At 36.5% G+C, this 23,544-nt stretch overlaps 1 protein-coding gene and 1 non-coding gene across 5 annotated transcripts in view; both read right to left on the reverse strand.

The window, feature by feature from the left end:
• LRRC4C (leucine rich repeat containing 4C) overlaps nucleotides 1–23,544 on the reverse strand; it is a 1,189,111-nt gene that overhangs the window by 1,029,855 nt on the left and 135,712 nt on the right. The gene's annotated exons all lie outside the window — the stretch shown is intronic.
• Nucleotides 5–111, reverse strand: LOC123602871. Its single transcript, XR_006714625.1, has one exon. It is a non-coding gene; the product is annotated as a U6 spliceosomal RNA (small nuclear RNA).

Consider the following 23,544-nt stretch of genomic DNA (forward strand, 5'->3'; position numbering starts at 1 on the left):
TCTCAAAAATATGGAACGCTTCTCGAATTTGCATGCCATCCTTGTGCAGGGGCCATGCTAATCTTCTCTGTATCGTTCCAATTTTAGTATATGTGCTGCCGAAGCGAGCACTCACCATGTAGCTTATATTGCCTCTCACAGTGAAATAATTTTATTTTTCCACCCTCTGATATGAGGAATGGCAATTTGATTCACTTTGGCTGATGGATTGTGAAGAACTAGTGTGTGTCTCTTCTGAACACAAGTTCAAGAGTATTTATGGTTCTACCACCTCTTTTCCCTGTGTCACAGGACCGGTCATAGCCAAACAAAAACGGCTTCTATAGCCTGGAGTGAAAATAAAGAAGAGGAGTACCACAAACACCAAAGCAAAAGGTAACATACACAAAATAAAATGATACTTTGTTTTTTAAGTCATTGAGATGTGCAGATGTTATTATAGCATACTCTAGTCTATCCTGGGGATACACAGAATGACACAGAAGGTGGCATAAATATTTTTAAATAAATAATATTTTATAAACAATGTAATATTTTAGTATATTTTATACTTAATATCATTTCATTAGAAACTTAACCAATCATTTTGACAAGTGGTTAACCAGAGTTACGTTGATTGTAACCATTTTATCTTCAGTTGGTGGTTCAGTAACATTACACCTGATCCCATGGTTTACGCACCATCTCAACTGATCCTTTGTACCATTTAGTAATATTTCAACAGGTTTCAAATGCTCTGAGTTAGCAATTTCGATTTTAGGAAACCTTGAAATCAATAAACAAATGCATAAAGCTTTTTGTGCAAGCATTTCTTACATTATTTTAAAAAAATAGTGGAAACAAACAATATCCAACAACAGAAGATGAGCTAAATAAATTCAGGTATAACTTTAAAATAAGCAGAATATTTCACATCATAGAGGAACATTTACACCTGTGATAAACGTTCAAAATACACTGAGAAAAAAATCATAATATAACACAATATATATGGTATGATCCCAAAGTTATTAAAATTATATAAATGAATAAAATTATGGTAATGTAAAAACAGGTACTTTTTTTTCTTATACTTACCTATGCTTTCAATATTATATGCTACGACTTTGTATTATTATAATGAGGTAATAATGATGTTCTATGGAATATTACTGAATGGAAGGAAAGCACATGACTGTATGATACACCAAAGTTGTGTTGATGTATACACATAGTACATCTTTAGAACAATGTACATAGAATTATTGATGTTGATTAACTGTGGTGCGAAGCAAAGGACCAGAAAACTTCCACTTTATTCTCTGTACAGTTTAATATTACATTTTTATAATAAGCACATAGTAATTTATAATTTGAAAACTTCACTAATGTTATTAAACATACAAACACATGAACACACACATGCATGTGCACACACCCACATTTTGGGCCTTGTAAAATGAGAGCCAGTTAAACTTAGTGTCTTCACTATTATAGCGAGATGTCCTCACTGAATAGAATAGGGACACAGATATTCAATTTTCAAAACCTTCAAGGTGGAGTAAAAGACTAAACCCAGGCCAACTTGAATACTCTATTTGGAGTTATTCTTAGTGCTCATATTATACTGAAGTAAACTACTAATTTATCTCTAAAGAGAGAATGTACTGGTCACACCCACATTTTCCAGGCTCTGGTCCAATATTTAAGCCTCAAAAACAAAAATCACTTGAAGGAAAAAACAAAGGGCCTGGTCTCAAGAAACCAGGTCACCGAGCCTGAGAAAAAACAACTTCACACACACCAAAAAAAAAAAAAAAAAAAAAAAAAAAAAAAGAGGTGAGGCTTGGGTTTCTCAATGGCTCACTCTGCCAATCTCAAATCAATTGGCCAACTCTGACCTATAATTTCATTCATCTCTACACTAGATGTATTTTCTAGGAAAACAATGATTGTTTAGGAGTAAATGAGTGACAAAATGATTTATCTTAAAGATGTATTTCCATTGGATCATTAAAACATAATATATTTTAATTTGTAAGAATGTTAAAAGCAGAAGGATTTTCAGAGGAAAAAAAATTATTATATAATATTGTCCCCTTTCCTTATTGTTAAAATGTGCTTGTTTCACTTTTTGTTTGGATTTATATTCTAACAGAACTCACTCTTCAGAATACAATATGATCCATGACTATTTACAGTTCTACAAGTTTCATAATATATCCCAATATAAATATTATAGCAGAGGAACAGAATTAACAAGGATAAGGGTAATTGAATCATAATGCATAGTCTATGAAGTTAAAAATGTTTTTAATCATTAATGTAGCAATGACTAAAGGAATATAATTCTTAGCAATTCTAAGTAGGCTAAGGTCTGACTATAACAATCCCTCTTACAACACTAAATTAGCCCTACAGTTTCAGTGATTACAATAACAAATGCATTAAAAATATAACATCTAGGGGCGCCTGGGTGGCGCAGTCGGTTAAGCGTCCGACTTCAGCCAGGTCACGATCTCGCGGTCCGTGAGTTCGAGCCCCGCGTCGGGCTCTGGGCTGATGGCTCGGAGCCTGGAGCCTGTTTCTGATTCTGTGTCTCCCTCTCTCTCTGCCCCTCCCCCGTTCATGCTCTGTCTCTCTCTGTCCCAAAAATAAATAAACGTTGAAAAAAAAAATTAAAAAAAATATATAACATCTATCTGCTTGGAGTACACTTGGACTTGGCTGTCAACATTGCAAACTGACATGATTCATAGATATTCAAGGCCATGAAAGAACCACACTCTTTCATCCCGTGATTTGTCAAGAACCAATTTGAAAGGGGGTGGGGGGAAGAAAGCATTTGTGGCATTATCTAAAATAGTAGAAAATTGGAGCAAAGATAAATATCCAAAAAATAGGGGTACTGTTAAAACTTTTAGTGAGACTATGATATTTTATGTACATTTTATGACCATTCAAAATAAAGTTATAAATCTTAATGACATTGGAGAACATGTATGATCCACCCTGATATTTTGGTGTCTAACACAGGTCATGCAATGTGAGATGAAACAAGACAGGACACAAAATATTTGTTGTGATTCAGGGGCACCTGTGTGGCTCAGTCAGTGAGCGTCCGAATTCAGCTCAGCTCACGATCTCATGGTTGGTGGGTTTGAGCCCTGTGACGGGCTCTGTGCTGACAGCTCAGAGCCTGGAGCCTGCTTCAGATTCTGTGTCTCCTCTCTCTGCCCCTCACCCTCTTGCACTCTGTCTCCCTCTCTCTCAAAAACAAAGAAACATTTAAAAAAATAAAGAAATATGTTTGCCGTCATTCAGTGATGTAGAACACCTATCCACGTGGGCAAAGATAAGAAAGGGAAGAAGCTTAACTGGAAGTAGAGTTGTATTAGTTGGTAGGGGGTTAGATGGTTTATTTTTCTTTTAGAAAAATTGCATAGTGTTCTATTTTTATTTTTGTAATTATAAAAAACTGGACAAAGAAAAAATACACAGATACTTTCAAGTCTATATGTTCAGAACAAGTGATGTATTGAAACACACAAAAAAGATCTGAAAACTTAGTATGTAACCGTGACTTTCAAACCAACACTTTCTGTAGATGACACAGTATCAAAGATCGCATTATATCAACTATTACCAGTTTCAATCTGCCTTTTGATTTTATCTATTTACCTAGTGTTTGACCAATTTTTTCTATTAAGGTCCAGTCATTCTGGCTTGTGATTGACTGGGTGGAATGATTTCAATTAGATAACTACGGTCAAGGTGGAACACTATTTTCTCTAAGTCCTGTTCAAGTGGGTAACCAGAGAGGTGACACATGATAAGAAACATCTGAGCCAGGGCTAGCTGTACCTGCCAGACCTACTCTGATGTTGACTCGAGATTTCCTAAAGCAAAAATCAGTCAACAATTCAAAATCCTACGGTTCCCGTAAGATTGTAGATCACTCTGTTTCAAAGCCCGGTATAGGCGGGTGGGGGGCAGGGGGTGGGAAGCTAATGTAAGGTGAAAATTAAGGGATGATCGCTGTATCCTACACATTTCTATTAAATGGCAAATATTTTTTAAAGTTTCAGAGAGGCAGAAATGCAGGGCTCAGGTTCTAAGCTGATTTACATTGCAGAAGCTGCAGTACCTCAGCTGAGACCCCTGCATTCAAAAAAGGCTCTAGTGGTTGTTCTGTGTTCCTGTTTCTTTTTGTTATTATGATTATTTTAACTTTCTTGGTTTTTGAGAGAGAGGGAAAGAGAGAGAGAGAGAGAGAGAGAGAGAGACAGAGTATGAGCGAGGAAGGGGCAGACAGGGGGAGACAGAATCGCAAGCATGCTCCATGTACCCAGTTGTCAGCACAGAGCTAGAAGAGAGACTCAAACTCACAACCCATGAGGTCATGACCTGAACTGAAGTCAGATGCTTAACCAACTGAGCCACCCAGGGGCCCCCGTGTTCCTATTTCTAATACAAGTGTTATCCCTGGTGACAAATTATAATGTGCCTTTTTTTTTTTTTTCTTTTTTGAGGCCTACAAACAAGAAGTAGGATCAAATCCAAAACAACTTCTTTCGGTTTGAGACGTCAGTCCCCAAAGACTAAAGAAAATTAATTCTTTGATATATTCCTTTTTCTTTATTTCTTAAACTCTCATACACACACACACACACACACAAAAAAAAAAACAAAACAAAAAACAAAAAACAAAAACAGCCACCTTCTCAAACTCTGGACCTATCTCTAGAAGAATTACTGAAAACATCAGAGTAGTGAGTCTCATGGTATTTTTATTTTTCTTATTACTATTTCAGTAATATTAGATAACAGATAGATATTAGATAACATATATGACACTCAATGATGTTTTAACAAAATTTCTGATTTGTCTGCCAAGAATGAACAAATATGTTTATTGAGGAGTATGGAAGAGAGGTATTCAGCCTGCTCATTGAATAAAAATGTAGGTTTTCTTTAACCAATTGAAAATGAACATTTGTGGGAAAATAAAAGGTCTTCACCCTTGCTGAAATATATTAACCAGTTTATACCAGATGCTAATACCCCAAATTCAAAGATAAATGGAAAACATTTTCTTTATATTTACTATATATGTCATGATACAGAAACAAAAAGTTACTTTTTGATACCTGAAAACAGGTAAACTTTTACCAGTGGACAATAAAAAAATATATTAGGAATAGATAGATATAGATATAGATGATGTAGATGACAGATATAGATAGATATGACAAACACACAGGTAATATCATACTTAGTAGTGAGAATTAAAAGATTTTCCTCTAAGGTCATGAACAAGACAAGAATGTCCACCCTTATTGTTTTACTCAAGATAGTATTGGAGGTAATAGCTGTAGGATTCAGACAAGAAAAATTAATAAAAGGTATCCAAACTGGTAAGAAGAAATAAAACGGTTACTCTTTGCAGATCATATGATATCATATGCAGACAATTCTAAAGACATCACCAGAAAACTCTTAGAACTAATAAATGAATTCAGTTGCAGGCTACAAAATTAATATACAAAAGTCTGTTATATTTTCACATGCTAATAATAAAGTAGCACAAAGTTAAGAAACAATCCTATTTACAATTGTATCAAAAAGAATAAAACACACCTAAAAAATTTAACGAACTGGGTGAAAGACTTACACCCTGAAAACTATACAACACTGATGAAATAAATTGAAAATGATGCAAACAACTGGAAAGATATTTCATGTTCATGGACTGGAAGAATTAAAATTATTAATGTGTCTATAAGATCCAAAGCAATCTACAGATTCAATGCAATCCCTATCAAAATAATGATGTTTTTTTCACAGAACTAGAAAAAAGAATACTAAAATTTTTATGGAACCCAAGAAGGTCCCAAATAGTCAAAAACATCTTGAGAAATAAAACATAATGGGAGGTATCACAATCCCAGATTTCAAGATATTGCAATGCTGCAGTAATCCAAACAGTATGGTACTGGCACACAGTCACATAGACCAATGGAACAGAATAGACAGCCCATAAATAAACCCACGATTATATGGTCAACTAATCTATGACAAAGGAGGCAAGAATTTATAACGGGGAAAAGACAGACAGTCTTTTCAACAAATGGTGTTGAGAAAACTAAACAACTACATGGAAAAGAACAAAACTGTACCACTCTCTTTCACTACACATAAAAATAAACTCAACATGGATTAAAGACCTGAATGCGAGACCTGAGACCACAAAACTCTTAAAACATAAGCAGTAATTTCCTGAACATCAACCTTAGCAATATATTCATGGAAATTTTTCTGCAGACAAGGGAAACAGAAGCAAAAATACACTATTGGGACTTCAACAAAATAAAAAGCATCTTCACAGCAAAGGAAATCGTCATCAAAACAAAAAAAGCAACCTACTGAATAGGAGAAAATATTCAAAAGTGACACACCCAATAAGGGGTTAACATCCAAAATATAGAAAGAACTTCTACAATTTAACATCAAAAAAGACCCCAAAACAAAAAAATAAATAAAACACATACACACACATACACACACACACAAATAATCCAATTAACAAATGGACAAAGGACCTAAGTAAGTATTTTTCCAAAGACATCCAGATTGCCAATAGATACATGGAAAGATATCCAACATCAATCATCATCAAGGAAATGTAAATCAAAACCACAATGAGATATCACTTCATAGCAGCCAAAATGGTATCAAAAATATAAGGAACAAAAATTCTGCAGAGAATGTGGAAAAAAGGGAACTCTCATGCACCATTGGTGGAAATGTAAACTGGTGTAGCCACTATCAAAAATAGTATGGAGGTGCCTTGAAAAATTAAAAATAAAACTACCATATGCTCCAGTAATTCCACTACTGAGTATTTATCTAAAGAAAGCAAAACCACTATTTTCAAAAGATACATGTACCCTTATATTTATTGCAGCATTATTCACAACAGCCAAGATATGGAAGCAACCCAAGGATCCATGGTTAGATGAGAAGGATAAAGATGTGGTATATATCTACAATGGAACATTACTAACCCATAAAAGAATGAGATCTTAAAATCAGTGAAATAAAAATAGACAATAAAATAAAGAGAAAGAGAGAGAATATAAGACTTTCTTATATCACCAAGTACAGAGTTATTTCCATTAAAGTTACATTGCATCAAACCTTGCACTTTTCTTCACATATTTTTTCAACAATTACACTTGAAATCCACCTCACTGTTTCCAATTTTCTCACCCACCTGAACTGCCTCAAAATGTCATAGCATCTTGGGGCGCCTGGGTGGCCCAGTCAGTTAAGCATCCGACTTCAGCCAGGTCACGATCTCGCGGTCCGTGAGTTCGAGCCCCGCGTCAGGCTCTGGGCTGATGGCTCAGAGCCTGGAGCCTGTTTCCGATTCTGTGTCTCCCTCTCTCTCTGCCCCTCCCCCGTTCATGCTCTGTCTCTCTCTGTCCCAAAAATAAATAAACGTTGAAAAAAAAATGTCATAGTATCTATGATACTTTCTTGTAGCTGCTATACCCAGTTATTCTATAGCCTACCATCAAAAGGTCATCAGTTCCATTGATTATATATAAATAAAAAGAAAATAACTGAGATTAGGAGAGGAAGTGTTTAAAAAATAAAGCCAATTCTTGACCTGTCACAAATTTAGAAATATAAAAGCATTTAAAAATATGCAAAGCCAGGATAAAAGAAAAATCTTTATTTCAAGCAATAAACATGGAATTTTTCAAATAACTTAATGGTATTTGTTAAGGGATTGAATCTTTCCAGAAAGAATAAATTCATTATTTCTTTCAAAGATCACAGAATGTATTTATGGAAACTTTATAACTCTTCATGTATTTGAGAGAGTAACATGTAAAACAAACATCAAATCATTTTACTGGACTGAGAAAACCAAGACTGATGGTTGATAAATATAGTAAAGCAGATTCTGGTTAACTTGGGTAAGAACAGTATTTGATTAACTTTATTTAAAAGTGGAATACATTTCTGAAGGACATAATGAGTGCACAGTCATTGGAGTAGTTTTCATATTTAGGTGGAATAAAAAAAAATGTGTGACCAAAATGATAGGAAGTATGAACAAAACTAGGTAACACAGATAAATGAAACAGTAGTGGGAATAGGGGTTAGAATTTAGGAATAGGGAATCCAACATTTGGAATTTCAGGAGTCATTGAAGAAACCATTTTCTAACACCTTGCAGTATTAATCATATATAAAAATTTATAAAGATACATTTATTTATTTGAGAATTTCATTAGAGGCATCCAATATGAAACAATAATTCAATTTGCCCAAATCTTAACACGTTGAGATCTCTCTAAAGTGTTAATTGATTTTAATTTATACTTGTATTATCTTACTTAACTTCTTCCCATGGAATCAGCCCATTTTCACTCACTCACAGCCTTGGAGAACCCATATTGCTTTCCCCACCCCCCCCCACTCCACCCCTCCCCACCACGAATCCTAAGTCACTCTCAAAAGCAAGGAACCAAAACTTTTCCCACAATCCTTTACTCATATATTTTATCACTGGTCCCTGGAATCTAGTACTGCTATCCCCTGTTCAAGGATGTTGGATTAACACATCAATTTTGATGAACAATTGTTGACTTTCATTTCTCTCGCCTTTCTTTTTCTGAGTCTACATATCTTCAAGGAGGAGAGTGGCTTGGGGGCAAGGAATCCCTCTGTTCCTTACCCCAACCACAACAGTCCTACTCAGTATCATCAGTCACCCAAATCTGGACAGAATTTCTCAACAATCTCAACTAGTACAGAGGTCAGCTATCATGTACCTAATTATTGAATATTGCTGGTACTCTCGTCCTTGAAAGCCAACTCCCTCAGTACTTTTTTCTCCTTTCAGTGTTTGTATAAAAGATACCACTGGTACATCTCAAGCAAAATTCAATTTCTCAATCACATTCTACAAATTTTTGGTGGGATGGAGAGAAGAAAGGCAAAGAGTGACATGGGAGGAAGAAGTGTTTGAATTATGTTATAGATCATCATTGAAAAGCCACAATTAAACTTTTAAATTTTTAATTTAACATTTTTAAAATAATTTGGGCAAAACTGGAATGTAGTGAAAACCTTCTTGAATGTCCTCAACTTAATGGAACTGCTGGATTACCTGGTATTCTCAATTCTACCATGTACCACTCTTGCCTACATCACACTGTATGTTTGCTAATATGCTTTAGCACATGGCACACCTGTTTATCTGCTCCCATGAACTGAGATGCATGCTTGCTCATGTGGCTCCTGTACTATTTCCTAAATGTATGAACTTGTTATTGTAATTATGGCATTTAACTGCAATTAAATATTAATGATAATATTTTAAATATTACATAAACTTATGAAATGTGTCTGGAAGAAAAGAGAATCCCCACTTATATGAAAACCAAATTGAATGCTTTGTTAAGACCTGACATCAATGAGTCACTAAAAGCCTTGTTGTCAAATAGACATGGGTGGGAAAATGCTATAAAGTAGAGAGAGAAAAAAAACAAAAAAAACATGCAAAATACATGAATGAATGAATGAATGAATCAATAAATCAATCTTGCACTACAATTGCTTGGCAAATTTTTCTTTTTAAAAATGCTACATTTAGTTTAGAAAAACTGGAAACGGAATTAAGTATTATATTCTAGGAGTGGTTTATGCAAGCACAATGACTCAGAATTCAGTGGTGTAAAGAAATTCCAAGAAAGAGCACGGTCATAGACCAATACATTAGAGAAGAGTGTTAAACAATTTTTCTATAATTCCTTCCTCCTGCCAATTTATTTACTCAATTGACCAAAAATTGCTTCCAATTTTATCAGATGAGTTTCTATTTTACCATAAATCTCTTTGGATAGTCTAGCTCTTGGTCTTTATATGTAGGAAATTTGAAAGACAAGAGAAATATACTCCTCTATACCCTTCATCTAGATTCACCATTTGTTGGCATCTGTCACTTTGGCTTTCCCAATTTTTCACTCCACACTGTTCACTTTTACTACTTTTACTCTATAGTATTATTTTTTGTTATTTGTGTCTATTTCTGTTAGTCAAATTACTGTAGTATAAGTTGCAGATATCACACCATTTTACTCCTACCGAATTCAGAAAATTTAGCCTGGACCCTTTCTAGTGTGTACTGTATACAGTCTGCAACTACATTTAGGAAAACATGTTAAATTCAACTAAAATCTATTTAAATAGAGTTTGACATTGGTGTGACTAAAAATTAGAAGCCAGGGAAAAATGTCATCTTTCTCACAGTTAAACTCTGAAACAAACACATAATAGATAATAGTAATAGGATGTCACCAAAAGTAGACAAATGTTTAAAAAGGAAGAGGAGATTGAACCTTACTGAAACCATTAATATGTACTGGGAATAAATGCATCACTCAGAAATGAAGAAGGAGAAGCTACTCAGTCACTGAACAGCAAAAGTGAGTAACAGAACCTTCCAGCACTGCTATTTAAGCATGGTATAATTAGCTAATGCTCTCTTAGTAGATATGGTTTTGGTGGCATTTTCATGTCTATCGTATGGTAGGGTGGATTAAATAAACTTGGTAAATATTCAGATCAAATAGTAAACTCTTTTAGAATTTAATGCACATCTGGGCGCCTGGGTGGCTCAGTTGGGTAAGCGTCCATTTTCGGCTCAGGTCATGATCTTATGGTTCATAAGTTTGAGCCCCAGATCGAGCTCTCTATTGTCAGCACCAAGCCCACTTTGGATTCTCTGTCCTCCTCTCTGCCCCTCCTCCACTTGTTTTCTCTCTCCCCCCCCCCCACACCCAAACTAAATAAACTTAAAAAAAAATTCGATGCTCATCAAACAGTAAAAATTGATGTAATTTTCTAACATATTGCTTGTTAAACAAAGATACAAAAACAATGGGAGAAGAGATCTTCATATGTTATCAGATTTAACTTCTATATAACTTTTGAAAGTGTATTTATTATTTTTAACATGATATCACTTTATCCACTTTAACATGATATCGCTTTATCATAAAAAGCTCCCCACTGTTTATACAATAATGGCAGTTTTTGACCCAGAGATTCTAAGTTGTTCATAATTTAGTCTTTTCCTCCACTTGTGACCTAAATCTTTGACTTGTGACCTAGAATACTATTAACATCCACTACATGTCCCTCTGTTTAGTCAAATCAGTCACTCCTGTCTTCCCAACACATCTTTTCTTTCTCTTTTCTATGCTGATGTTCAATTCTCCTGAGCCTCTGTTATAAAATATTGATCATGCCACATTGTAATGGAGCCTGAGGCAAAAGGAAAAACAGTAATACTTTATTTAAATTATATGATTTTGTTCACCATGATAACCGTTTGGAATTAAAATTGATTTTGTAAAATACTGCATTCAAATAGGACTAATCTTGATTACTGAGATTTTGGGAACCCCCTTCAGTTTTGTACTTGAGGCAAAAACCACACTTGTTTCACCCTAGAAGCTTCCTTGTGAAGATTTCCTAATTCCCATAGCTAAAAGTAAACTTTCTCGTTTGCAATCCCACTGCACTTAGTTTCTCTCTCTTTTATAATACTGAATAGTTCTACCTTTTCTATCATCACCCCAGTATCTGAGTTCATTAAGAGCAGAAAGCTACAGATATTTTTGCTTCACCTTCATTACTTAGCACTCTCTAGTACAGATTTAATGTGGAAAAATAAAGATAAGAAGCAAAACATTCTAATGGCAAATTGAGAATTCACTGAGTGTACTTCAGTTTTTTCTCTACTTAGGAAAATTCTTATAATGACTCTTTAGAAATACAAAGAACAGCAGACTGTGAATTAGTATTTTATTCACTGGAGAAATACTAACTGGGTATATACTACATCCATGTGATGTGCCCTTTGGGGGAGAGAGTATCCAGAAGTAAATGTGTCCGATACAGTCCCTGAAGATGCACTGTAAAGGGAGAAAATTCAAGAATTAGATGTTATTGCTCACTGCAATGAGTGATATGAAATAGAAAGCAGGCCCCGTTAAGGATGTCTATGCAAAAATCCTGTTAACAATGAATGACTGAGAACATCAAAATAAGATTACATGAAAAAGGTAAAAACTGGAGCCAGGCTTGGAAACCCCCATTTTTGTGCTACTGGGATGTCCTCATATATCATGCACTTACTAGGGAATGTTTGAATAGTTGATTGCCTAGTACCAAATGGGTTTCCACTACAAACTAAGAAATGCAAAGAGAGAAACAAACACCCAGAAATTATTTTCCCATGCTCTATATAGCTCAACTAACAAAGTGACAACCTAAGCCAAAAATTCTGGATGATTTCTAACTGTCCTTTCATTTTGTTAACCAGAGTAACTACAACTTTACTTCTCCCAATATGATATTTAAACACAGCCAAGAGAGAACCAATCACACAACCAATGTCTTCTGCTTGGGGGAGAAGGAAGCCACAAGGAAAGCATACAGAGCAGCTATTTTTTCAAATTGATAACACCATTGATAGTTAGAGATTACATATTTTGTGAACTAGATAAAGGTTTTTATCATAAAAAGAGAGAGATTTCTCCCTTAGATTTAATCATTTATCGTGACTTATTGTTTAATACCCATAGCACGTCAGGAGCTTTATAAAAAATGCTTTCTTGTCTCCCATAGTGGAAGAAGTCAAGCCCCAAGCACCCTCCCCCAGCCAACTCTGGTGAATGGAGCAAGTCATTAAAGAGGAATTTGAATTGAGGAGTTTTTCATGGGATTTTCTGTCAAGACTTCTAAATAGAGAGCCAATGAATGGGCCCTTACTTACAAACACAGCCTTGTTGCATGTGGGCTGAGCAAACAGACACCATTGTGGGGACAGGTGGAAAAGAAATATGAATGGACAGTGCAGTTTGCTGCTGTGGAGAATCTCATTACCAAGTGACTTTGTGAATGGCCTCCACGTCTGGGAGTGTAGCCACCCTTCCATAAACCCTCGGTCTTTTCCCATGTGCATCTTAGAGATCAGCAACAATAGAAGGCACAACTTGAAATTCTTTAGAATGGAAATGTCTTTTTCCCCTCCCTCTACTTCTTCTTATTTAAAACACAATTCTAATTTGGGAGTTCAGCTCCTGTACCTTTCTCATGGGAACTGAAAACGCTAAATGAAAGTATGAAGATTTCTTTTTGGGAAGACTACTGCAAAGAAGTTTCTCATAAACTTGACAGCCCTCAATGCTAATGGACATACCTAAAGAGACAGAGTCCTGTGTGCTACTGCCCATGTACAGGCCTTTCTAAAAGAACTATGTGATCCTTACAACCTGTAAGAGACCAACATGAATGCTCATCTATAATTCCCAAGAGATCAATAGGCAATAAAGAACTTCCCACAGCACCAACCTTGAATAAACAGTATTGATACAAACCAGGTGCCCATTGCCGTGTTGCCCCTCTTTCAAGGAACTGTTAAATGACAGGAGTAACTTCCAAGGTCAAAACCCTGGGGGAGTACTTTTTCCTCTATGGAGAAAAGCAGATATACTTTGGGGATTTATAAACACCTGGGGATAGATTATTTGCAACAATATGGGCACTAGCAGAATAACAAGAGAGCAATCTCTGATTTATTTCATATCTTTTTCTAAGTAACAGAGAGCAAACCAGTAAAATGTAATAGCATATAGCAGGAGTTCCAGGCTGAGCTCATGCAGAGTCCACTGAGGTAGTTTTGACAGGTCTAAGTGGTGAGGTGTGCCCCTAGGAAGTCTATTAACATGAAAGATTGGGGAGTAATCTTGAAACACAAAACTAAAGCCAACTGACTCTACAAGAAGCAGAACAGGGTACTACAAGCTATAGAAGCGGCAGAGATATTCTTAGCATATGACAGTTGCTTGGGTTTCTCTCCCAGCCCAGACCCCTTTCTATTCAGGCTTTACTTTTCTGAAGAGCAAAGGACTGTTAAAATAAAACCTGAGAGAAAGTTGTTTTGCAGAAGCCAATGGGGAAAATGCAAACAGTGCAGGAAACCCATAGGTGTCTTAGTGATACAGTATCTCTATACAACACAAACCTGGGCTCCTGGGCTCCAGCTGCTGCAAGATTCACCTGCACTGATGGGTAGCAGTGGTACCTAGTGGACCAAGTAGCTTCATAGAAGTGGCTGTGATGAAAATGCATGGGGAGAATCAGGCAGCCTATATGACAATGGTGGCATAAATGACAACGACACCATTAGGGGGCAGTGTTCCCTGAAGCCACATGGGCTATAAAGTCCAGTAGACGGGAAGTGAGATCAATGTCCAATGAAGGGAAGGGTTCACTGACCAAAGCAAGCAGCAACAGCCATTCACAAAGAAGACTGGAAAAGGCAAAGGAAAACATGTTCTATGATCTCTGACTCGTCTCCTTTTGGAGCACACAAGGGACACTCCTTGGGTATTTCTAGAAATACTTAGCTGTGATGAGAATCAGAGAAACACGGGTGACACAGAACATTCCCACATTACATTCATCAACCATGAGATTAATTAAACCTCACATGCGTACTTCACCCTCTCCCCTCTACTACTGTCAAATCTGATTTGAGGTGTGGTACAAGATGACAGGGTTTCTGAGGCAACGTCACTGAAAGATACAGAAATTACAAATAAAGACCAATATGTTAACTCCCCATTAAGATTCTCCATAGCCGTTATTAAAAACAATCATACATATGTCAAAATCACTTTCGCTCTCAGCTCCCTCACTTTTAGATGAATGCACCTTAGGAAAATATGCACCTGGCAAGCTCACTTTTTGTCTCTTTTCCACCATCACACCATATCCTTCTCTCCAACCCAGACTGTACCTCTCAATCTTCAATGGTGTTCGATGTGTCGATTTCCTACCTATCCCTCAAACTTTTACTGTCTACTCTCTGTATCTTCTTTCATCCCTCCCTCTCAGTGAGTTTCCTCTTCCATTTCCTCTTAGTTGGGAGACTTCAGGGTTTTAAATGACCACATTCTTAATCTGAGACACTAATATCGGGAAAAAAAATCTAAATCAAGTTGAAGCTGCATTAGGAGAGGCATGGTGTCAAGACTAAGGGAGAACATCTGGCTATACTTGGCACTAGCCAGATTACATATCTCATCTTAAATACTGTTTTCAGAGAACATCACAGGTTAAGGACACCACAATCAGGTAGTGAGTGCTTGGAGAAGAATTAGGACTATCACATCACTTGTATCTGGCACACTGCACAACAAAAGACATATTGAATAAATATCTCAGAGTGTCAACTTTTCTCTTTCTGCATAGAAGTTGTGCAAATAAGGCCACAGGCTGGATTTAAGAGCTGAACACCCTGGTTTCAAATCCTACCTCCAGCATTTATTACAGAATCTAGATCAGTTTAACTTCTAAACAACCTCTTTGGCTCAGTTTACACAATCATCCACCAGGCATATTACAGCATATACTCCCTAGGGTTAATGTGAAAATTAAATGGGCTGAAGTTATTTAAATATTTAGAAAAATACTTGGCGCTGAACAAGTAATCAGTAAATGTCAGTTATTATTTAGGAATCTTTCACTGGCCTTAGGTTAAAAATTAGAACTTTTTACTATAGCTTTCACAAAAATCAGTCTAGAAAAAAAAAAGTAAAACCCACCATCAAAGAAAAAAACAACAGCTAATGTTGTCTTTATGCCTTTACATATGGACATGGGTCTAAAATATTTTCCACTTTAAGATACAGATAAAATTTGAAATATAACTCTATACTATCTGTGCAATTTTCCACCCATACATCTTTCAGTATATGGGCTCTAATATATTTTTTCTTGGCTCTAGGCTGTAGAAAAATTTGGGAGACAATGAGACATTATAACCAACAGTCTTCAGGAATACTATTTCTAACAGTAGCCAAGTGATGAGGCATTTGATTCCAGCCACTCTTTTCAGTGAGAAAGCAAAGAAACTCAGTCGTGGAATTTATTTGAGGAACTCACGTTTGAAATAACTCAGGAATTAGCAGCTTTCGCCAGTTCACCTTATGGACCTGCTTATGACCTCAAGCAACAAACCTATGCCATGCCTTGGATTACTTTTCTTTTTTTTTTTTGGATTCAGTTTGGAAGGTGATTCTGAAGCCTCATGAAAGCCTAAGCAATTAATGAACCAGTTCTCAGTGCTGATAGGGCCAACAGTTGCACACTAATTTGGGTATCTTACACACGGTGGTATTGATGTGTCACACTTTTTTTTTAATATGAAATTTGTCAAATTGGTTTCCATACAACACCCAGTGCTCATCCCAAAAGGTGCCCTCCTCAATACCCATCACCCACCCTCACCTCCCTCCCACCCCCCATCAACCCTCAGTTTGTTCTCAGTTTTTAAGAGTCTCTTATGCTTTGGCTCTCTTCCACTCTAACCTCTTTTTTTTTTCCTTCCCCTCCCCCATGGGTTTCTGTTAAGTTTCTCAGGGTCCACATAAGAGTGAAAACATATGGTATCTGTCTTTTTCTGTATGGCTTGTTTCACTTAGCATCACACTCTCCAGTTCCATCCACGTTGCTACACAGGGCCATATTTCGTTCTCACTGCCATGTAGTACTCCATTGTATATAAACCACAATTTCTTTATCCATTCATCAGTTGATGGACATTTAGGCTCTTTCCATAATTTGGCTATTGTTGAAAGTGCTGCTATAAACATTGGGGTACAAGTGCCCCTATGCATCAGCACTCCTGTATCCCTTGGGTAAATTTCTAGCAGTGTTATTGCTGGGTCATAGGGTAGATCTATTTTTAATTTTTTGAGGAACCTACATACTTTTTTCCAGCGTAAACTGGCTGCACCAGTTTACATTCTCACCAACAATGTCACACTTCTTACAGAACCAAAAAGAAGGAAGTGCCACTCATGCTTCTCCATCATCTTATTGAAACAAATAAGAATAGATTAAAAAGAGGGAAAAATCAAAACACTGTTTTATGATTGCTTGGTAGTTACTGTGTTTTAGTTAGGTCACGTTAACTTTTTATAAAGATAAATCTACCTTCTCTACTGTGTTTTTTTAATTATGGCATAAAACACATGTTCCATGTTCTTTTCAAGCATTATTAATAACTCATGTGTAAAGTCAGCCGTTTTGTGGTGACTTAACCAAGGAATATATTTTGGCATTTAAGAGTTAAACGGCCTGTCTAAACTCAGAGGAATTCTTCGTGGAGGCAGTGATCCAATTCTTATTCATTATTTTACCAACTACAATAAATTATTTCCTAAATGATGTTAAATTGCATTAGCAAAGGTGGAGAATGTGGAGGCTATAGGACTAGAAGAGTTACGTTACACAGGCTTTTCACCCTCCAATTCTCTCTGCCATATATGCTATAGATCTCCAGTGTTGCTCAGCCCCTATATCTCCTGTTCTGTGAGTCAATGAAGTGTGGTTTTCCATTTCTTAATTATAGCATCAGTCTGTGGATATAACACTACAACATCTTTATTGTCTCAGGTGTATATTGGAATCAGAAGGCAGCTGTCTATTGAGGCAGGAACAACTCAGACTGACACAGTTTGTAAGATAACTGACGCTTTAATGACAGCTGATGTTAATGCTAGTGGATATGATACCTCTCAATATAGACCTGTTTCCCTTTTTTTTTTTTTTTTTGGCTAAGTTTATGGCAAAAAAAACCCCACAAAACCCAAAAACTACTCAAAATCTGATTATTTTTCTTCCTTTAGTTTTCTATATTTCCCATACCCTCTGCCTAAATTTTTAAATCCCGTAATTTCTCAAGTGGTCCAATATATCTCTAAGCCCATCAAACTCAACCATTCATCCACAGCTTCACATTTCCTGGGACTTTCAAAAATACATTCCCATGAAACATTCTAAAAATGAAAAGGGTTAAACCAATGGTAAGGGCTCCAGCAGTAGGATAGTTTGATATCAGTACTGCAGGCAGTACTTATACAGTATACACCAGCCCACGGTGATGTTTGGGAGTTCACATTATGGAGCAACCTGCCTTCAAATTCCAATGTGGTGGTTATTCAATATGTGAGTGTCTTAGTCCATTCAAGCTGTTTTAACAGAATATCATAGTTTAGTAGAAGCCTTAGCAGGTTTTTGTGTTGGTGTTTGTTTTGCATTGTAAATGCGTGACTTCGGTGTTGATTGACAAGACATATACTTGAAAGATGGCTCTCTTGGGGCTCCTGGGTGGCTCAGTCGGTTAAGCATCCGACTTTGGCTCAGGTCACGATCTCACTGTTTGTGGATTTGAGCCCAGCATCGGGCTCTGTGCCGACAGCTCAGAGCCTGGAGCCTGCTTCGGATTCTGTGTCTCCCTCTCTCTCTGCCCCTCCCCAGCTCGCACTCTGTCTCTCTGTCCCTCTCCCTCTCAAAAATGAATGAACATTAAAAAAAAAGATGGCTCTCTTGAATAAACATATTGCCAGCCATACAACTAAATATAGAGCAGACTAGCTCCCCATACTGAGGTTCTTTTCTTTCAGACATCTTGGTTGATTTTGATAACTGACCACTTAAGTCACTTGTTTTTTCTCCTCAAATTCCCCCTCATATGTTTTAAGTTCAATAAAGAGAGAGCCAAAGAAACCCTAAGTCCCCACCCACAGCCCCAATAAAAGCAGAACCCCAGGCCTGTATGCTCCCTCTCTACCCATGACATCTCCGTGTCGCCCTATGTGTGCTGTGTAATTTCTGTTTTGTAAATAATACATTTATTTTTTCAAAGTTCCCTGATGGTTATTGAGTGAGGGCGTCTTGCAATCATATAAGAACCCTAAGGGCTGGTCCAACCACAATACTGGTTAATGATAAGCTGACACCAGCATAAAACACTTAAATTGGGTAGCTTAGAAATTAATTTCTCACAGTACTGGATTCTGGTAAAGCCAAGACAAATGAGCCACCAGATTCCTTGTCTAGTGAGAGTCCATTTCCTAGTTCAAGAAGACAATCTTCTTGGTGTGCCCTCACATGGTAAAATGAAGAGAGGGACCTGTCTGGGGTATCTTTTATAAGGACAGTAATCCCAGTCATGAGGGCTCCACCCTCATGACCAAATCACCCTCCTAAGACCCTACATCTAAATACCATCACATTAGGAATTAGGTTCAACACTTGAATTTGTGAATAAATGTTCAGTCTGTGCAGTGATCTTGAGAAATTTGCTTAACATATCCCTATGTTTCTCTGTGAGGATTTTCTGAGTTAAATACACAGAATTGATGAGACCTGTGCCCAGAATAATGTAAACTTAATTCAATAAATATAAACTATTTTCATTATATCCAGATAGGTTTTATGTTTATGTTCTCGGAATCAAAAGGAAATGATATAAGCATACACTAATGGAAACATGTGGTAGAATGAGACACAGCTTGATGACCTCCAGAGTCACCCTGGGCCCCAGTTTTCCTAAATTTGAGGTGGGAAGCATGTGCTCAGGGAGCAAGGGAGGAAAACACCTGGTTTCCTTACATATAGCAGACGTCAGCCCCACATTTATATTTCTCAAAGAAAGAGACTGGATTTGGGTTTGTCTGGTTATTTTTTAACATCATTTATGGAATAATTCCATTGATCAGAGTCCATGTCAAGCATCTTAAGTTGTCTGGCCTTCCACAGGCCAGGCTCATCGTGGGGCCATTTTGCAAGGTCCTGAACCAATATACTATGATAAAGCAGTAATGAACTTTATCTCCCTTTCTGAGCTTATAGAGCTTTCGTGGTAAAGCAAGCTCTAGATAACTATGGGGCCTCTGAATAAGTATGTTTCAGGAATCACAGACAGACACACATCTTGTCCTGCAGTTCATGCAACTGGCAGTAGGGCAATTGCAGGACTGGTTAAATTCTGAAATTCTGTGCAAATTCCCTGTAAAGCAATTGTCTGTTGAGATAGGGCTTAAGAAACGTTCAAGTATGTAGAAAGCATTGTTGAAGAGGCTTTAGTTGGTCCCATTATTACTATTAATTGTATTACTATTATAGACGGACTTAATACTCTAGTACGGTCAAAGAATGCAAATCACCTGATTTAGGAAATACTATACTATCTGTGATTTATGCTATAATCCAAACAGTTCTTACTATATGCCTAAAATTTTGATTAGCTGTTCAGTGGTCTGAAACATAAGGAAGATTCTCCTATTTCTAAATAGCTACTGTGATTTTTTTTTTTTCTTACAATGCTATCATTAGCCAGAGACTGCCACATTATCCATTCATTTTTTCATATAAAAAACTTTTCTCTCCTTGATTACATTTCAACTGTATATATTTTTAGGGATATTGGTCTATAGAGACACTAATGCCTTAATAGATATTATTTTTCTTTGAAGCCCAAGGTTTTTGGGAATTAGTTGGTGTTGGGGGGCAGAGAATAGTGGAGTAATGTTTAAAACATAAAATGAAAAGAAGAAAAGATATGGATTTAGTGCTGAATTTAACCCACAGAATTTAGTACCAGGTTTCTAAAACTCCCCTTAAATGCCTAAGCTTTAGTTTCACTGTATATATGATATAATTAAATTTAGCCTCTAATGTAAAAGTAAAATAATGGTTATAATAACATTTTTTGAACACCTAAAATGTTCTAGAAACAGTACTAGTAGAAATACAAAGAGAATAAGTTATAAAATTAGATAATAATATATAACTATATGCATACATATTATGCAAAGTTTATTATCACACCTCTAGGTGGAAGTTATGATGTCAGTTTCACATATGATTAAGTATATAATATGATGCTTTTTGGTGCTATTATAAAGAGACTCAAAGTTACAATTAAGGTTGAAAGATGCTTTTGAGCTATATGATTAAATATTATGATAAAAAGACCCATTGTAGTATTAAACCAGCCGAATTTTAACTTCCCTGGAAAACTCATATCAAAAACCTGTTTGAAGTATTTAACATACTGTCGGTCACTTGTGTCAACATTTTGCCAAACTGTAAGTGATCTTGAGCAAATAATGGAAATCCGACCAGGAAAACCTCACCATCTACAAAATAAGACCAATTACAGTTGCTTCACATATCTTATAGTTTTGTAAAAGGTGAAATGAGAATTTCTAGCAAAAGAAGAATCATCTTTGGAGAAATTACCCCTGGCTCCATTGGTCCAGTGGTGAAAAACACGGTACACTGGGATTATCTATGATCTTGAACTATCTGAGCCTGTATATTTTTTTAATCTCTAATGTAGAAAGACAAACACATTTGGCTGCCAGTCTGCATAATGACCCCCAATGATCCTTATGACCTTGATGAGATAGATCTCCCCCATATTAAACAGGACTAACCAGTGAAACCAGTAGGATATTGCAAATGTGACTGTGGGTAACTTCAGAGATTAGGTCATAAAACACTGCAGCCTACATTTTGCTTGCTTGAATTGCTTGCTTTCAGGGAAGCTAGCTGCTGTGGCATGAAGTCACTTAGGCAGCCCTAGGCATAACCCTAGTGTAGAGGAACTGAGATACACTGCCAACCACCAACACCAACTCACCAGCCATGTGGGTAGGCCTCCTTAGAAGTACATCCTCTAACCGTAGTCAAGACTTCAGTTGAATGCAACCCTAGCCAACTTCCTGACTTGACTTCATAAGAATATCCCTCCCCCCACTGTCACCACTAGAACTACCCATATAAGCTTCCCTGAATTCTGTACACACAGAAATTATGAGAGATAATGATCGTTTATTATTGGTTTACACACTATGTTTTAATTTGTTAAGCAGACACAGATTACCAACATAAAGAAGCAAACCTATCTTAGAGTAATTGTAAGATTTAGCGAAAATTTCTCCATACATATTTCCCCACTGCGTGTCTACCTACAGTAAGAGCACAATAAATAGGTATTTTATGGAATTAGACCTTCATTGTAAACTCTTTCAAAATGAAAATGAACTCCATTTTCAGCTCCAGAAGAATATTTCTGGCAATGGTAATCAGCTCAGGAGTATGAGTGATGTAAAAAAGTCTAGTCTTTCTTGAAATGTTGGTAATGATGTCCTCTTTGTCAATAGCTGAATGCAGAAATCTATATCATATACTGGTAAACAGAAATTCATTAACCATGAAGGGAGACAGTCACTGGATGATGAAGTGTCTCTGAATGGCAGAAAAACTAGGCAGAAATTTCAGAGTTCTGTTGATTAATTCAATTAGACATGAAGCTCGCCCTACTTCAGGGCTTTCCAATTATGAGAGCCAGGGTATTCCTTTTTATTGTCCAGTGCAATAGTAACCGATTAAAATATTTCATTAAAAGGAGTACATAAGGATAATCAGTGCAATTCCTATCTTTTTATTACTTCCATCTTGATATATTATCTATAGAAATCAAAAAGAATTTATTTTAAGGATTGCAAGTCTCATTTATTGGAACCTCAGTTCCACCGGATTGTGAATTACAGATTTTACATAATGGTTCATTTTGAAGGACTCCTTATATTTAGAGCTATTGTTTTCTACTCTCTTGCCTTTCTGTCATAATTATACTTTGTTAAATCTCCATCACTGTATCTCTTCCATTTTTTTTGTAGCAAAAAAATGATTGCTATTCAGAAAAGAAAGTACTTTAATACTTGAAAGGCAGCAGCCACTATATATGAGAATTCACTACCACTATTCTAATACCATTCATTCACTTGAAATCATATTCTGGATTTTGTCCTTGTCAGCATGAAATGAAACCACGACGCTGGCTCCAAGAGAACTGGCAAGGAACAACACTGGATATGCAGAGACTCAGAAAACACTGACTCCCGTTGTGTGACCTTGTGGGAAGCCAGTTCTCCCAGACACTCGAACTCATTAACTTCAGAACTGGGATTCTGCAAAGGAGCCAACAGTTCCCTTTTCTGTACACAGACATCTTGATCTCAGAAGTCAGCTCACAGCCCTCCTGATAGACAGCTTAGCACACGGGAAAGAACATAGGTTTCTGTATCAAACTCCCAGATCCAGTGCAAATTAGCCTAGACCAGGCAAACCTGAGATAACTTTCAGTTTCCTTGCTGCATAGCTATTGGGTTTGGGAAAAGTCATCTAACCTCACTAAGCCAATGCCTTCCCATCTTCAAATGGGGAAGGATACAATCGATTTCAAACGGTTAGTGGAAATTAAAATAAGATGGCACATGTTAACTAGGAGTGTCAATTTCCCTTCTTTTCTATTGCAATACTGGCCTAACAGTAACTTTTGAAATGAGCTTACTGAAAAAAAAAATGTAACAAATACAAAAATGACTTAAGAAGAAATTTAAAAACCACACTACTTTTACACCTCCACTCCTCTATTCACACTCACATTACACACCCAAGTTAAACTTAATAAGGGCTCTGTGCATATTTCTTCCAGACTTTCCCCCTATAGTTAGAATAATCCATTTGTTTATTTTGTATTTTTATTGTTATAACTATGTTGCAAATACCTTTATAGTGTATATATAACAAATATCTATGAGTTGTGAACCA

Source organism: Leopardus geoffroyi, chromosome D1 (genome assembly GCF_018350155.1).
Source record: "Leopardus geoffroyi isolate Oge1 chromosome D1, O.geoffroyi_Oge1_pat1.0, whole genome shotgun sequence".
NCBI lineage: Eukaryota > Metazoa > Chordata > Mammalia > Carnivora > Felidae > Leopardus > Leopardus geoffroyi.